The sequence below is a fragment of the Siniperca chuatsi genome, linkage group LG23 (assembly GCF_020085105.1).
Source record: "Siniperca chuatsi isolate FFG_IHB_CAS linkage group LG23, ASM2008510v1, whole genome shotgun sequence".
NCBI classification, from domain to species: Eukaryota; Metazoa; Chordata; class Actinopteri; order Centrarchiformes; family Sinipercidae; genus Siniperca; species Siniperca chuatsi.
In genome coordinates, this window is record NC_058064.1 from 3387399 (window position 1) to 3405963 (window position 18565).

Here is an 18565-nt window from a genome sequence, read left to right on the forward strand (position 1 = left end):
CAGGAAGACTTGCTCTATATTTTTTCTGACTTGACAGTAGCAGTTTAAACTCCAGTCCCCTGGGTTTAAATTGAAAACCATAGAAGAAAGCCAACTACCCCTTTAAAAACAAGGGGAAATAAAAGGATATGTTGTTCACATTTTAAATAAGAGAGTGAACTCTATTAAAACACTGCCTTTAACCAAGAAACAAGCCAAAAAATACACACTACAAACACACAAACTGTTGCATTTTTCTGACAGATGTTGTATGTGCTGCAGCCTAATCCACACTTTAGATTAAAACCTAAATCGATTATGGACAGTTTAATTTACATCCATAATAATCTATTTAGACTCCCCAGAGATATCAGTTGGATTCATTTTATCTATACATTTTTTTCTCATTTTATTCTTGGATTTTTTTATTTTATTTTTTTTAGACATATGAAATCACAGCAATCTGAGTAACTCTTTAGAGAGGTCTGGGAGAGTGGTCGCGCTGTCAAGCCCAGTTAAGCGTGCAGTCGCCCCCGCTGCTAATTCGAGGGCTTGATGGGGCACAATGGAGGCTTTGTTGTTGGAGAATTTGTCTGAGAAGTAATCCTTGACACTGGGCCATTCAGGGGCCTAACCTTTTGTTTCATAAGTCTCCTGAATGTTACAGTAGGCACCAGTGCATTAGAACAACTTAAAGCAGTATGGCAGGAATGATTTCTCTAGCATGGAGTAAGTGTGAATGTATGCATCTGAGTTTTGGAGCATTTGGTTGTAGAAAGGTCATGAGCCATCCAGGTCATCCACCTACTTCATGTATACAGTAATCTATTACATTACCATTCGATATGTATATATATATATATTTTATACACATCTATTTTTTTCACCTACTTGTATATACATTCTTAAATCCTTATGTTTATCTGTCTTTGTTCAGCTTGTTGTCCCTGTTTTTAGCTGTACGTCTACTTATATCTTCCTGTAAATTGTTCTGTGTGTATTGAGAGCAACTTAAAAACATCAAATTCCTTATATGTGTACTCAAACTTGGCCGATTCTGATTCTAAAACTCTAGTGTCCTGCAGTTTTAGGAAATTACTGCCTTTTTTGAAACTGAAACTATTGTATTTGCGAGCTTAACGTCTTCAGTATTGGAACTAATTGGCTTCAGGCTGACAGCCACAGACAGAAAGTATTGAAGGATGAAATAACAGATTTGTTTTGGTCTTTTCATGGGATTTGTTGACCAAAACTAAAAAGCTGAAAACAATAGGTAATAAAACTAAATAAACACACTAAATAGGTTTCTACTGCCATAGAAGATCTTGTCATTTTAACCAATATAAACCACCAATTATTCTGTCAACATCTACAACTTTGGTGAGGTCTCGAAGTGCACCTCAGAATCATGGGAGATGTAGTTAATTAATCCTTGACTGGTTGCGAATGGGAAACATGTCTATAAGAACACACACGCAATCACGGTGTGAGTGCTACCGTGTGTCAGTCAGGTTATACTGATCGACTCATTAAGTGCCTAAATCACTGACTGACAGACTCACTGGCTAACTGGCTGATCAGTCTGGCTGACAAACTGTCAACTATCTGTTCATCTGGCTTGTTAATTATCTGTGTGTGTGTGTGTGTGTGTGTGTGTGTGTGTGTGTGGTGGCTCCCTGTGTATGTGACTTGCTAATCATATGAATGTCTGGATGGTTTGCAGGGTTCACTGGTTAACTAAATGGGCTGTTAAAACAGGCCGTGTGTGTGTGTGTGTGTGTGTGTGTGTGTGTGTTTGTATTTACACTATTTCCTCAAACAGAGCACATGCAAATACTGTCACACATGCTCACATACACACACTTGTGTGTGTTTCAGAAACCTGTCAGTACACATTATTTAGACCTGGGACTGCACATAGGGACACACACAAACATACACGTTGTTATTTCTTGTGGACTTTAGTAACGCTTGTTTGCGGCCTCTGACCATGCTCAGGCTCCCCAACCCCGTCGGCAGACAAGAACGTCAATATTTGTCAATTCTGCAAAACCGCAGATTACGTCCAATGCCGATGTTTCCAAGATTCTTGCTTTCTACAATATCTGCACACAGCTACTTCACTATGGTGATCCCCTGACTTTGCCTCTAGCGCCACCAGCAGGTCAAAGTTTTCACTTATTGTGTGAAATATTTCAACATCTACTGGACAGAATGGCACAAAATTTGGCACAAATATTCATGGTTCCCAGAGGATGATCCTCTAATTTTTCACCTAGCGCCACTAGCAGCTCAGAATTCCTGTTTATTCAATACCTGCAAAACTAAAAACATTCCCATCAGCCTCAGCTGTACTTTGTGCTCATTGCTCATTAGCAAATGTTAGCATGCTAACACAATAAACTAAGATGGTGAACATGGTGAACATTATACCTGCTTAAGAATAGCATGTTAGCATTGTCATTGTGGCAATGTTAGCATGTTTATGTTAGCATTTAGCTCAGAGCACTGCCCCACAGTGTAGCATGGCTGCAGACTCTTAGTCTTGTTAAAAAAGGATTTTAAGTCATGTTAGATTCATAGAAAACCACAATCAAAATTAATCAAACGTTTTTGATTGTGATGTTTATAAACACTATTGTTTCAACACACAGTTAAAAGGAACAAAAAAGGGGATACAATTGTAAATGTATTACAATCCAAAGGGGGGACCTGTGACGGTAAGACCTGTGTCAGGAGTGGGATTTGAACCCACGCCTCCATTTGGAGACCAGAAGTCCCTTTGCTCAGGAAGGAGTCAACCCTTGAGTCTGGCGCCTTAGACCACTCGGCCATCCTGACAAGTGATTGTTGCTTTCCGCTGAATTCAGTCTGGATTGTACAAGAGCTTGGGTCACCATTTTGGACTGACGACCAAAGATTTCAGCCCATTTCTCTCGCAACTGTCAACTTTCGCCTGAGGCAGACCAAAACTGCACAGTGTAAAGAGGCCTTAAGACAGTAATTCAATTCAATTTTATTCAATTTTATTTATATAGTGCCAATTCATAACAGAAGTTATCTCATTGCACTTTTCCTGTAGAGCAGGTCTTTATAATATTATTTACAGAGACCCAACAAATCCCTAAACTATCGTATTTCCCAAAATGTCTGATCTGCTGATCCAGTCAAGGTCATCCTACTCTGCAGAAGGCACCAAGAGCAGAAATCTTTTTTTTGTAAAGTAATGACAAATATTAACCACTGACTACTCTAATCAGTATTGTCCTTTAAAACTCACACATCATTGTCTCAACTAGTAGAGAAAACAAGTCTAAATTCAAGGGCAAACACTCGTTTTAAAGGAGAAAAGCTGCACATTTTCGGCTCTAACATCACATTTGTTAATCTATATTGTTTGAAGTTTGCTTTCTTGTTCTGTTGTTTCTTCAGATGTCTTTTTGTGTCTCACCCTCACACATGCAGTGCCCTCTGCCCTCACTCAAAGCCTGATGTTGACCCATGACCTTTGACCCTGTGTGTCTGGTGATCTTACCACATACCAGTACGTCTGTATGTCATCCATGGATAATACATCTCTCTCTCTCTATTTCTCACTTCCATTATCTTTGTATGGAGGCTGAACAAAACAACAGAAACAGAGAACAACCCAGAAAATCCCCTCTGCAGAAACATCTGAACAATCAAGATTCTTGAGTTGAAGCACATTTTTGACTGTATTTTGTGAGATTTCAAATCATCCAGAAGCATCTAATCGACGTCCAGTGAGAAGAAAGAAATATTTTAATTGCAGGATTCTTGGTCAGAATATGTCGACATTATTTAATGACGTTAATGAAGCAACATTTCGAGAAATCCTGACCACATCCCAAACGAACTGCTTAGGAAAAAATTGAGACGGTTTACAAGTCCAAGCTCACTAACATAATAAACATACACATTAACAGCATATTTATTTACATTAGACTCAAAATGTACCGCAGAATTTAACCAACTCCTCTGTGTCAGTCCCCACCAAGGATGGAACAAAATCCCTGTGTCCAAAATCCACAGTATGTTTATTTTAACAGTGTTTGGAATATGTATTGCTGCAAAAATGTTAATATAAAGCATTTCTGACCTCAGCTGCATGGACCCTTCAGCTGCCGCATCATAGCAAATGTATTTTATGCAGCTGGTCATTATTCAAACCCACAGACCCTTATTTTAAATTCTAGTAGAGACCCCAAAGTTTCCAACAATACCACATACTATATGTCAAGTCAAAAGTGTATAAAACGACGTACAGGACATTTAGAATATTCCGTTCAATGCAGTGCTGCTGTATCTTGACTTCATATTTCATTCAATATGAAGATTGATATGCCATATACAGACTATACAGTGAATCCATCCATCTGTCCATCTATATATGGGAATGTGGGCTATTTTTGTTTGAGCAGAAAGAGGTATTCAAACACCTCATTATTACAATGCCCACAGGTGCGTGTGTGTGTGTGTGTGTAAGTGTGTGTGTGTGGATTTGAGTGAGAGAGATGTCAGATGTGAATGATTTATGAGCATGTAAATGAGATTGTTGAACTGTTGAAGGACAATGAAGAGCAAGACTGTATAGGCACACACACACACACACACACACACACACACACACACTTTCACACATAATATTCTGCTCTGTCAAAGCCACCAATCTAAAACTCAGTTTACTCTGCATTTCAAATGTGCAATAAACATTAGCTGTGTTTCACAGCCAATAAACATTCTCATAATCTAAATGAACTGTTTCTGTTACAGACAGCCAAACCAGACCGAAGCTGCATTTAAATGGGGTCATTTCTAGAAAACACTATAAATACTTTAGTATGATCAGCACTATGGCTACATTTAAGATTTCAAAATAGGGTTTAAAAACTTTAAAGATGCTAAGTGTTTTTGTGAAGCCATTCAGTGTGTGTAACTCTGGCCATTGTCGATTACACAAAGGCAATATCCACACAAATACAGATATATTTGAAATTTTCAACATGTCAAATGGGATTCAATGGGGCCCCTGAAGACCAAAAAGATGAAGTTCACAGGAAGGGGATACGTTTACCCCCTAAAAAATACAAGACACACTGAAACTGTTTTAAAGTCCAAAAGTTCTTGTAAAAAGTCTATTATGGTGGCTACATGATACAGACCTTCCTCAGGGCCAAATAATCAGTCACACAGACAAGTGAACAAAGATGCATTCAAAAATGTTAAGTAACTTGTCAAATGGGATCCCCAAAGTCCCAAAATAATCTTTCTTTTTTTTGTGTACTAAAATTGTTATCTTGTAGGAAGAAGGGAAGACCTCAAAATGGACAGAACTTAGTAAATAAAGCTTTATTTTCACATTGGCAAGTCATACAGTACAACGAAAGTTTTGCTGCTCTAGCACAAAAACACAAGACAGTCCGTAGCAGGAATCACCTGCTACATATAGAATCTCACTGAAGCAGACATTAAACTTTACCGACGAAAAGACTACACTGTTTCACCATTTCACTGACTTTATCCATTATCAATTACATGGTCTGGAGAAGATGCATACAGTTGTTGATGGATTTTTTTTTATTTTTTTTTTATGAAATGCCAAGAAAATGGTCCCAAAACTAAATAAAAAAACTTTTGGATCCTCAGTGCTCAGCACACAAACCGCAACAATTGTTGACAAGAGAATGTACACAAGATAATAACTTGTGCACAGCATAATTCCCATAGATAAACAAGAATACGAGTCTACAGCCATGCTAGCGGGTTTGTGAGACTGTACTTAGGCAGAGCAGTGTTTTAAGACAAATGCTAATTTAAACTGGCATACTGTTTACCATGTTCGCAATCTTAGTTGATCGTGTTAGCATGATAACATTTGCTAATTAGCTCTAAACACAAAGTACAGCTGAGGCTGATGGGAATATATTAGTTTTGCAGGTATCTGGTCAGAAACCAAAGTATTGGACCAACTGAAAACTTGGCCTGATGATGGCGCTACATCAGCAAAGTGATTACAATTCATCCTGAGCGGGACATGAATGTCGGTACCAAATTTAATGGCAATCCATCCAACAGTTGTTGAGACATTTCACTTGAAACCACAAATGTCAACCTCATGGTGGCGCTAGAAGAAAAGTCAGGGGATCCCCAAAGTCAATAGGATTCATCACCTTGGCACAACAAGTGTCTGTACAAAAGTTCATGACAATCCATCTTACGCTGCTAGCATGGCTAAAAATATTAGCTTTATGGTTTATGGTAGCCTCATGGTTTAAGGCGCTGACCATGTAATCTCGAATAATAATCGAGTTTAGTTAGTGACCTTTGTTGCATGTCATTGCTCCTATCTTTCCCCTTATTTCCCGTCACTTCTCTAAATAGAAGCAAAATGTCCCAAAAATACTTTAAAACGTTCAACTTTCAGGACTCCCGGGGCTCCGCAGGATGCTGGCCACAGTAGCTTTAATAGATTATTTTCTAAAAGCTCGCCACTCCCACTGAAATACCAAAACAACAGGAAAATGGTTAAATATCTTTTTTGTCCTCATCTTTTAGTCTGCAGACAACAAAATCACTTTCATTGCCAAATATGGCTGGATACACATTCTGTCGCCTCCGACTCTGATCTCAGTCGACAACGTAATGTAGGTGTTGTTACTGACATATTTTTTTGTTGCTGTTGTGAGACGAGCTGAAAATAATGATTTGATTGAGGGTCATAAATGCTACCTGCCACCCACGGCTCACTGTAATTCCCAGGCTGCTGTATTGACCCCTCAATTAAATCACTATTTCATACTTGTGCAGTCGTCTCTCAAAGGAAACATAAAGATACTGCATGTCATATGTCATCAAACCAATATATGGCCCATTGATCTAACCCTGCTATGTGTCAAACAGAGAGAGAAAATGAAAAAAGCCAGGTATAACATCAGGCGGTGGGATGTAAATTGAATAGCATGTGAGTACGGGACAATACAATGAACCACAGGGCATTTAGGATGTTATTTAAAAACTCCATTCACTCCTTCCTGGTGTAATGGCGCTGTTTTTCTGCAGTACACCCACTCCCCACACTTCTTTTCTGTCTGTGTAAAAACCTTTTCTCTCATGTCTCTGTAATGAAGCCTTTGAAGAGACAGAATAAGAGTGTTTTGTGTTTCATGGGGGGGGGCACACCTTCAACTACTCTTCAAATATGGAAAATAGGTCTTATTTTTACTGATAACTGATATAAAAGCCTTTTGTTTAATTACTTATATGTCTAAAAATAACCTTTTATAAGCAGATATGAACTAAATACATATACATGTATGTATAAAGGATTGGGACGAACTGCAAAGCCTGAGAGACAAGGTCAGTTAAAGCCGCAGCAAACTAAATTTGCTGATGCACCAATTTATGTTCCTGTCTGTGAAGAGGATACAGGATTGGAAAGTGAGTATTGATCGGAGGGAATCATACAGAACTGGGATCATCTTCTCTGCAATTATGGAAGAAACAAATTGAGCAATTCCTCAAGTCCATTAAGGAACAAATAGAATACTCACTTACATCAATATGGGACTTGTTAACAACACGGCCAATGTGTGGGGGAAGATTAATTGCCCCGCACTTCAAATGCCTTCCACCGAACAATTTATTCTTAGAGCGCTGCCAACTGTTGAGAGGGAGTAGTGCCGCTAATGACACTTTTTAATTCACAGTGTAACATAATGCAGTCTGGTATTGATGGGAATGCACTGGTGGCTAAATGTGCAGTAGTACTATCAGTGAGAGTAGTAGTGATGATTGATGATTTATTTTTATTTTCGTGTCATGCACACAAAGTGCCCAACCCTCATGGGTTTACAAGACACCGTAAGTACAGTTGCAGTGGTCAAACACTTCATTTCATTACAAAATTGCAGGTTATTTTACGGCTCAGTCTTCAACAAAATATTCTGCTTTCAAGCTTGGCAAATAAAATCTGCTACAAAAAAAGGTCACCTTCCTGAAGCACACCTCAAGTTTTTTATCTTCATCCAGCCAAAAAACAAAATCAACATAAATGGAGGGCATTTTACTAAAAAGTACTAAAATGTAGTACTGGTAATAGTATCAGCAGAGGTAGCAGTAGTTTTCAGAGACTTTTCTGGGGATTAAAAAGCAAACTTCAGATAATCTTCAGATTTTAAACAAAAGTCTGAGATTTTGGAAAATACATTTGTCTGCTGTCTTATCCAGAGTAAAATAAGAGGATAGGCCTATATCAACATAAGCAGTGAAAAAGGGTGAAAAATATGTCTTCCAACTACTCCAAAGCTTCATTAGGATATATCGTTCGTTCATTCATATATATTGTAGATTGTTTTAATGAGCTGGGCTAGCAGCGTCCTTCTGCCTCCAGTCTTGTCTGCTAAGCAACAAGTCCTCCAAACTACATACAGTAACAAAGTCATTTCAGTCCGTTTTTCAGACTTGTGTCTAGGCTCTGACCTTGTCGCTGCCCACAAGGAAACATCAGAGCTTTCAGGTGAGCAGTGTGGCAGCAGGCATGGCAGCTGAAGAGTGAACACAGCACTGACAGCTAAAGTACACCGCCATGGTTAAAAGGGTGCGTTGGATATATGTTGCAGTGAGAGGCGTATGTGAGTGTAGCGCAGGACTCGAGTTGGGCTGCCTGAACTAGCTCGCAGGCTTTCCTATGTTTGTCATTGACTTCCAAATCTGGTGCCACTCTGGTTGAAGTTGCTGTAATCATTATTCTTTCTTCTTAATTACAATGCATAACATGGAAGATGTTGCTTCACACTGCAGTCTCAGCTCTACAGAGCTTTTAAGTGTCTTTCAGCTCAATGTTTTGGTTTTTACAGCCACAACTTTACTGTTTTGCTCAATCTCACCACTCTAATCAGCATTGATCACAAAAGCTGTTTTCAGCAAAGAAGCTCTGATAAACCCACTGTACGCTCCCTGCACAGCACCAAACAGATAACGTTAGCGTTTAGCTGGTGAGCATAGTGGAGCATTTAGCAGCTAAAGAGACAGATTACAGTTGGCGGAGACCAAAAACAAGCTGAAAGGAGAGTGAACATTAGACTAACATTCACCATGTGGCCAGAAACACTATTTCAAATAAATACTAATGTTGCACTGAGTCTGGTGGATGTGTAAATTAGCAAATGTTTGCTAACACATTCTCCATATGAACTTTAAAGGGTGACAATACATGTTTACAGCGTGTTGTGCTGCCCACAATTGCCCCCCCCTAAAAAAAATCAATAAATGCTCCACTGTGTTCACCATCTATTCGCTTACTTTGTCTGTTGCTGGACATGTAGTGTACAGTAGATTGTTTGAGCTTTTTCACTGAAAACAGCTGCTTGGAAACAACAAGAGCGATGAGACTGAACCAGAACAGCTAGGTTTTGGGCAGTAAAACCAAAACAATGAGCTAAAAGATGCTAAAACACTTGGTAGAGCTGAAGAGAACTGCGGAGGCAGGGGGTGTTTTATGTGAGTTCGTCACTACGTGGAACACCTTGGTTATTTGATCCATTCTGTATTGATTATAGCAGCCTTAAAGCAGAGACATGCAGTGCCAATTTTCTCATCTCTCTCTTGGAATGAAAGCGAATATAAGCGAATTTCCCAAAATGTTGAACTATTCCTTTATAGATACTGAATACATCAGACTGACACGACTTCAAAAACCCATCTGTCTTCAACAAACATGACAGCTGCTCCTTGATTACTTACTCACTGAAGACGGCGTAATCAGGGAAAATGAACCCCTAACCCAGGCCATGTTAGTGCCTTGCTCTACGCATTGACCTAGACAGAGAAGAGGAACCACAAAATGTGACCATGCAAAGAATGTTTGAGTGTGTGTGTGTGTGTGTGTGTCTTGAAAATACGGCAGTGGTGACGGCAGAGGGCTGTGAAACAAAGAGCAGGTAGATTGATGATTGATTAGCTGTGGCTGTCTGGCTGACTGAGACTCATTGGCAGCCGTCACTTTGATGAATTACACCGCTGAGAAAAACACACTGCACTCTGATTACTGCCAGCAAGACTAGTGTGTGTGTGTGTGTGTGTGTGCTGTATATAGCCTTTGTTAGGGCATGTATGTACAGTGCATGTTTGTGTGTGCATGTTTCTGCTGACATGCATGCCTTCATGACTGTGAATTGCTCTGCAGGGATTGTTTTTAGTGGATGTCGCCAGTGTTGTTTACATGCTAATCCACCTCCCTGTGCATCCATGTTCACACACTGAAAATCCTTGTTTAGTATTCTGCCAGAGGAAGCAGGACATCCCCACTAGTCTGGCCCAAGGTCCTACGCCACTCGTATACAGAAGGCGATTTGTTCATATTTAACAAGCTGCATGACAGGTATGTACGTTTATATTGTCCCTCAACTCCACCTGTCATGGGAAGCACTGAATAATTGATGCTGATAACGGCCATTCGGTGTCTTTTGATCTGGCGAAGATCAAGATTTGAGAAGAAATTATGGGCAATTTATTTAATAAAACATTTCGGGAGCCGACACAGTGTTGGACCTACATCAGAGTTTGAAGGCTGACGTTGATGTGGGTGTTTTGAAGCTGCAGACTGCTGATATTTGGAGCTGAAAGCATTTTAAAATGTGCACATTTTTAATGCAAGAAAATGACATTCAGTGTAAAAGGTGAGTGTGGCTGTTGTTGCTCATATTTTTAATCCTCTTACCTCAGCATTTTACCCCATTATCTCTTAACATCAGCCTTTGCTTTGTTATGATCGGGATGCCTTCTTAGTTAGTGTAAATAGAGGGTTATGAAGCAGATAACTTCATTGGGTTTATTTGGTCATGAAAGGTGGTAAAGACACTTAGAGGTCTAGTCCTTCCTTCTCCCTCTTCAAAAGTAAGTTTATGATCAAACAATTAGTTCAACCATTTGTTTGATCTTAAAATCAGAAATACTTTATTGATCCCCGTAGGGAAACTCTTTTAAAATGTGGCTTCAGTTGATGAATTGTTATTTCAGAATTAGGATACCTCTAATAATCAGATGCTCAAATACCCCCTGGTACACTGATGCTTTATTAACTCTTCACATAAACTGGAAATCATTGATTTGACTCCCTGCTCTGCTTCTCAAGGTGTGTTCATTTCACCTGAACTAGCTGCTATTTAGTGATTCACGATTCACTGTCTTGTTTGTACAAAGAAAGCTGTTTTAGATGTTCGTGGACCTCCAAAAGATGTCCTGATCAAACATTATCAAACCTGTTTGGGACATCTGCAGACATCTAAAAGAGGTGCCGAGAGATGTCTTGTTGTTGTTATGTTTTCGGCCTTACATGTCAGGGGAACTCCAAAAATGGTCCTGGCTCGGTACTTATTTTATTCTACATCTATAGACGTTCAAAATGTGTCATGCCAAACGTCCATGTTGAGCCTATATTAGAAACTCAACTCTTATATATAAGAGGTCCCAGCCAGACGTACAGATATTGAACCCGAATTGCACATCTCATTTAACCTTTATTTGCAGAGGGTCGGTTGGCTGAGTGTACCAGCTCTTTTACTGCAACAACCCATCAAAAGTTTAGTAGAATAACAGACACAAAATTACAGTAACATACAGAGTCACTTAATAAAAGAGAAACTGACAGTAAACAAGGTACAAGCTCAGTGAAAGCAATTACAGCTAGGCAGAGAGCAGTTATTGAGAATGGCCTTGAAGCTACAGAGTGTTCTATGTCTCACAAACGCACAGAAGAGGGTCTGGATTAATGGACACGGTACAGAAATCTGCTCGTCTCTCCATCGTCTTGTGTTTGCTGGGTCAGTGGTTTAAAAAGAACGTACTATTTTGGTGGCCAAAACTATCCCAATTTTGTAGATTTGTAAGCATATCTTACAACTTTTAATAAAATAATTATTGTTCGGTTCTTTTGGTAAATATACTTCACTATACTTTTTAAATTTGGGTAATGTACATATGTTCAGCAGTCAAATGAACACATACATACAGTTTTACTGAGTTTGAGGGTTCATTCGTGACAAAATAGTCAATAGTTTGACAAAAAAATTCCCTCATCAGTGGATGGAGTTTGTTCAGTTGTGACGGAGACTGAACAAGTAAAACAACAACTGAACCATCTCCGTGACAACCGAGTAAACTCCATCTGCTGATGAAGGCCACAAGATGCAATTGAAAGGTCTAGAAGAAATATAGTGAGTGGACCTTGAGTTAATAGCATTCCACATACTATACATATACAAGACTAAGAGTCTACAGTGTACATCGTTCCTGAACCGTAACCGCGTCTTTATTATTGTTACCATGACAACGGAGCTCTTCTAACCTAACTGATTTTAACCCAACCCACGATGTTTCCCTAAACCTAACCAAACCGTAACCACAGTGTTGTCACGTCATAAAACAGATTCATTTTTCAGCAGTGATTTGAAACGCTTTTAGAAGTCACAGACAAATGCTGTTTGTCTCTGTGTAGAGGGCACGGACAAACGATGTATTGTGGTGTTTACTTTGGAGGACCTGTTGGGAGGATTTGTACACCGTCAGAACTGAACACAAAGCCCAGTGTAAAGAGACCACCCAGCTCCTGTATGTTTTGTCAGTTTGAATTGCTGCCCTCTTGAGGGGTTTTAAGATGCCTCTGGCAAGAAAGAACATTTACAAAAAGTCCAACGCAACTGGAATTTTAAACATGAAATTGTAGTAGTTGTTTTTGTCTTTCTATCTTACGCTATTGCCAGAGAGCACTCCATGGTTTACATATCACGTGTTGTTGTCTTTAACGTTCTGCGAAGGTCTGTGGAGGACAATAACGTTGTATTTTATTGTACTCTAAGTTGTTGCAGTAGAATCAAGTCAGGCTGAGGTTACTGTTAAGTCAGATCTACAATATATCTGACACCAGGCCAGCACTGTCACCATTCAAGGAGTAAATGTTGTTTCCAAGATGTGATTCTCCATTTTTACTTTGGCCTTTGCACTTCTCTGGCTCTAGCTGTAAATAAAGTTTGAATACGAGTACAAACCTCTCTAATCGCTGCTCCCAACGCCCCTCCGTCCTTGATGAAGGCTGACCTGAACAATGCGTGCCGGTGTGAACGCAGAATGTCCTGTCTGGCTTTTTGCCCCAAGGCTGCCGCAAGTTTTGCTGAAAAACGAGAAGCAACGCTCAGCAGTGTTTCCCACAGAAATAAATAACTGCACGTATGATATTACAGTATATGTGGATGCTGCTTTCATCTGTGACCTGTCCTTTGAGCTATGCAGAATAAACACATTGAAGCTATAAATCAAAAGGAAGGTGTTCCAAGGCACTCTTCAAGCAGAAATGAAACAGAAAATCATAACAGTGTTTGTTTAAAAAAAGGCGATATTAAAATGAACTCCAAAAGCACCTCTCTGGCCTCTGGACCTGAAGCAGCACAACATAACAGTACACAAACAGGAAAAATGGGAAATGAGAATTCAAGAATACAGCACTACTATATTGTAAGAGCCTGTTCAGCAATTGTTTGTGTTGAAATTGTACGTTATATGTTCTGGTGACGCTGTAGAAGATAATATAAAGGTTTTATGAAAATTGATATTGTGAATTATGTGCTAAAATTAGGATTATATTTAGGATTATTATCTCCCTGTGTGCTAAAATACTGTGCTAGTACATAATATTTCATTTGTTGAAATCAGGCAATGGTGCCATGAATCACTTTTAGTGTGCCTGTGTAAGTAAGTAAGGCCACTGTGGCGCTAATAAGCATCCTAATCATACAGGAATCGGATAAGGGTTCCCAACCTGGGGGGCAGACCCCTACAAGGGCCTGAAGGACAAATCTAAGAGGTTTCTGCTACACCAAATGAAGTATATTTTTCTCTAATCTTTGCTTTTTTTCTTGTGAATTTCCTGATAATTTTACCTCAAAAATGATTGTTATAGATTTGACATATCCATTCAGTGATGAGGGGTCACAAGTGGACATAGGTCCGTTTTAAGGGGTCACAAGCAAAAAAGGTTGGGGACCAGTGGAATAGGGCACCAAGTCAGTAATAGACCTGTCTGGGATTCAACTTTGTTTGGAAGAAAAGCACCTGTCGTGCTGTTATAATCTACAGAACTCTCAAATAAACCCTCCTCTCATGTTTCCCTACTTTGTTGACTTATGAGTATATTGCTTTAAGTCACAAGAAAATTCAGTTACAAGGAGCAAGAGTCAAAAGGCTTAACTAAGTGACTGTGGAACATGGCAGAGCTGCTGCTGTATGTGGACTCCACAAATCACATAGTAAATGTTAGAATGTATCGTCCAATCGATGTAGACAAATAGTAGACCCTGTACTGCAGATCATTTGAGAATGACATCTACAGGTTTCCACCTGTCATCACACAGGCTGCATATTGAACTAGGAGGATGGAATCGTATCACACCTGAATGAAAAGACGTGACATACTTATGCCCTCAGAGTCACGAGAGTAAAACGGAACTCAAATGATCTTACTTCACTGTTTGTAGGCACAGACAAGAAAGTAAAATGGTAAATGACTGCATTTATATAGCAGTTTTATTATAGACACTTTACATTTTGCGTCACACACCGATGGCAGCGAGTTGCCATGCAAGGTGCTGACCCAACAGGACGATCAGGACCTCCAACCCTGTTATTATGGGACGACCCGCTCTTCCTCCTGAGCCACAGCCACCTCTAGAAAGTCTTACTTATGTTGCACACTTGCCTGAAATTATGGAACATGACTATGTTAATTGTTAATATGTTAAGCAATTTAATTTAATTTATGTGCTGATAGAATTGTATTGCATATGGAATATTTTTGGATCCAGTGTTTTTGCTCTGAATCCTACGAACATCTGGTAGCTCTGTCCTGGGAAGAAATCTGTGTTGCACCTAAAGTGTTGCATTTCATATTTCCAATAAGTAGGACAAGCCTGTAGGTATTATGAGCACTGATGCGCTGTGTGGCAGTGTGGCTGAAGGATGCCATCAGTGGAAAATCACAACTGCAGATTAACATTGTGCTCTGCTGCATTTCCACTTTACTAAATTAAGGCGAGGCCGCCCTCTAGAGGTCAAAGTCTTTTAATGTAAGCGTCTCATAACAGGCCACATAAAGAGAAAACACACCACTGTTGACAGTGTGTACGAGTATACCGAAATCTTTTTATAGAATATACCAACTAAACAGTGTAATTATAACCCTGGATTTTTACATAAGCTTTAGTACAACTAACCTTGGACCACACGTTTAAAGAAAACTTCTACTACTGTTGTAAAGTATGTGGACGTTATACTTTTGGTCTCAGGCTGCTTCATACAGGTGCAGAATTTATTATTATATCATATAACTGTACTGCCAAAATCTACAGGGCACTGTCAGCACATCAACAAAGTTTGGTATAGGAATGGCACAGGTCGAGCTCCACAGTTACAGTAACTTTCCTTTACCCTATTTGGTCCTCACAGTAGTATTTGCCTGTGGGTGCCGCCCAACTATAGGTCCTCTGGTTCCAAATAGGACTCACATTAATGCCCATTTTAGAATCAGATGTTTAACAGTCACATATAGGTCATGTTTGGGTGCCCACGTAGCATAGCATTAGAAAAGACAATGGAAGTGTGCAGGGAAAGAAGGAGCTCAGAATGAAGCAAACATTGATGGAAGATTGGTACAATAAGAGTCTGACAGGGAAAACAAATGTGGTTTTGATGTCAGTAAGTTCTGACAGCCCAAATTAGTTTTTATTGAAGCATATCACATGTGTGACTCTCCATGCATTTAATTGTGTAATGCTGTTAAGCAGTAAAGGGACGAGAAAGGAGCAAAATTTGACATTTCATCATAAGAAATACCCTAATTTTCTACACCTCCCCATGATGTACTATATTGTATCAGTTTCTGTCAGAAAAAGGTGGTAACATCTGCTTCACAAATGAAGAATTCACCACATTCCTGATATCTCTGACAGTTTGAATCGACAGGATGTTTGTGGGCTGTGACCCCAGCAGCTCTGTAGCTGTCAAACGCTTTGTTTTCTTTTCCCGTCAAGCCCGCCTCTGTCACATCTGTTTGTGATAATGATTAAAAAAGGAACTAATTTCCTTTAATCCGCAGGAATCACATTGTGCTCAGATTGGCGTCCTTTCATTACGGACTTTAACGGCTGGCTGCTGTGGAATAACAGGCTTCACAGAGCAGAACAATCCAATAAAAAAGTTTTGAATGTGTAATAAACGTTTCTGCCGCCTGCTATCTCCGCTTCTGATAACCTTCCAGTGTCAAAGAAAATAATGCGCTGTCGTCTCTTGGCTGGTGGAGGATATGATGAAAGCTTGATGAGGGGGGGTGACTGGATTTTACTCAGTATCTTCTGAGTATATTAACATTTCAATTCTAAGTTTGATTTATTGCTTTGTTGCTGCAGGAGCAGGCCAGCAGCAGTTTGAAATCAGTGTCAGCAAGTCCCCAAAAGGTGGCAGTACAGACTCATAGCTAATCTGTGTGTGTGTGAGCATTTTTTACTTCTATCTTTGTGAGGACCCAGGAGTTTTGGACCTACAGAGTGAGGACATTTTTGGAAAATGATAACGTGGTTGGAGAGTGAGGACATTTTTGGACAGTGAGAATGTTTGGCAAAGTGAGAACGTTTTTGGAAAGAGTCGAGATTTTTGGAAAGTGAGGACATTTTTGCAGGGTGTAAATATTTTTGGAAATCGAGAACATTTGGTGATATTTTTGGAAAGCTGCGATGTGTTGGAAATCAAATTTCCTTTTCGAAATGAAAACAATGTCGTCACTTTCATAAATTATTTTTATTATTATTTTGGAAATTTTCCGGTCGGTCGGTTGGTCCAGAGTGAAATAACTCAACAACTGTTGGATGGACTGCCATGAAATTTGGTTCAGACATTCATGGTCCGCAGAGGATGAAGCCTAATGACTTTGGTGAACCTCTGACTTTTGCTGTAGCAACGCCAGCAGGTCAAATTTTTCACTTATCCAGTGAAATATCATCTACTAGATGGATTGCCGTGACATTTGGTTCTGACATTCACGTCCTCCTCAGGATGAATTGTGATCACTTTGGTGATCCTCTGTCAGCACACACGTGTGTGTGTTCTGGAGAGGGGAATAGTCCCCACTTCCTGTTCTGGGGCGGCATGTCGGTCAAACTCTTCCCTCGGGAGAGAGCTTTCTCACGCTGTAAAGTATAACCGCACACACACTAACACACACACACACACACACACACACACAAAGAAACATCACATGGATGCACAGAAACACAGTAAAAAAACACATACAAGGTCACAAAAGCTGAAACACACTTGTAATTTGAGAAGTGCTGATGTATCACCCACAGTTGGACAAAATAGTGAATTCAAACTGTGTTTCGTCAATCATGCGCAACTTTGAAGCAGGACCATTTATTTTATTTACTCATAGAAATGATTTAATCTCCATCTTCCCTCCGTCATCCTACAAGTGCTACTTCCTCCTCTGGCGACATAAGGGTCAAAGGTGAAAGCTGAACAGCAGAAGAGAGGCTGAGTGGGAGTTTCTGTCAGACCTTGGGGGAGATTAAGGCCTATGGGGGTATGGTACTTGTGTGTGTGTGTGTGTGTGTGTGTAGGGGACAGAGGTCAAGTTCTTCCCTTGACAGTTTCTTGGGAAACACTGGTGGATGGGAATCTCCTCACACTGTCCCTAGCTGTGATATAAACACACACACACACACACACACACACACACACACACACACACACACACACACAGTCATGAAGGCTGATGTCTCTTGGTCTCCCTGATCACAAATCCTCCCACACACCCTCTCTTCCACTCTTCACAAACACACGAACACACACATGTGAATCCCTCCCCCTCCTCCCCCTCTCTGGTTCGGCGGCTGCCCCCAGGCTGTGGCCTCTCAGCTGGGAGACGGCAGCAAACTGAGTCGCAGGCTCCACATCTAAGATCCATAACCTTTATTCAGCAGTGATGCTGGAGTCTGTAGGTCCTACCCCTGGGTTTGGGACCCCCTCACGGGGTCACAAGTTACAGTAATTTTGGGGGTTTGTAGGATAATTATTGAGACTGTGAGAAACATATTTCTCAGGTACAAATGTATTTTCACTTTTATCTTATGAAATTGTAGTTTCAGCTAAATAAAACAAACTTTATTTTGTATAATCTGGTTCCGTTATTGATACTTTGGACTCATATATAGAACTATTGGTTATGGTAATATATGTTTTTTTTTAGGTTTTACAGAGGTTAGAGTTAAGCTCCACAACATCTGCATCTACTGCATCCCACTGCTTGGATTGCACCAAGTAAAGTTCATTTTAAGAAGAATAAACTAGATATGATAATGATGGTAATGTTGCTACTGATTAATACATCTGACTGTCACTTACAAATATAATGGCACACATATTATAATGTCCAGCACCACCAGAGTCCACTGGTAAAAGAAAGTATTCAGCTGCCGTTATCATAATTATCCTTCCAACGTTTTTGTTTATTCTTTAAACTTTA

At 39.8% G+C, this 18565-nt stretch overlaps 1 non-coding gene across 1 annotated transcript; it reads right to left on the reverse strand.

Moving 5' to 3' along the window:
- Positions 1-2709: 2709 nt before the first annotated feature.
- Positions 2710-2820, reverse strand: trnal-caa. Its single transcript has 2 exons — positions 2783-2820; positions 2710-2755 (listed from the first exon to the last, which is right to left on the reverse strand). It is a non-coding gene; the product is annotated as a tRNA-Leu (tRNA).
- Between the last annotated feature and the right edge of the window lie 15745 nt (positions 2821-18565).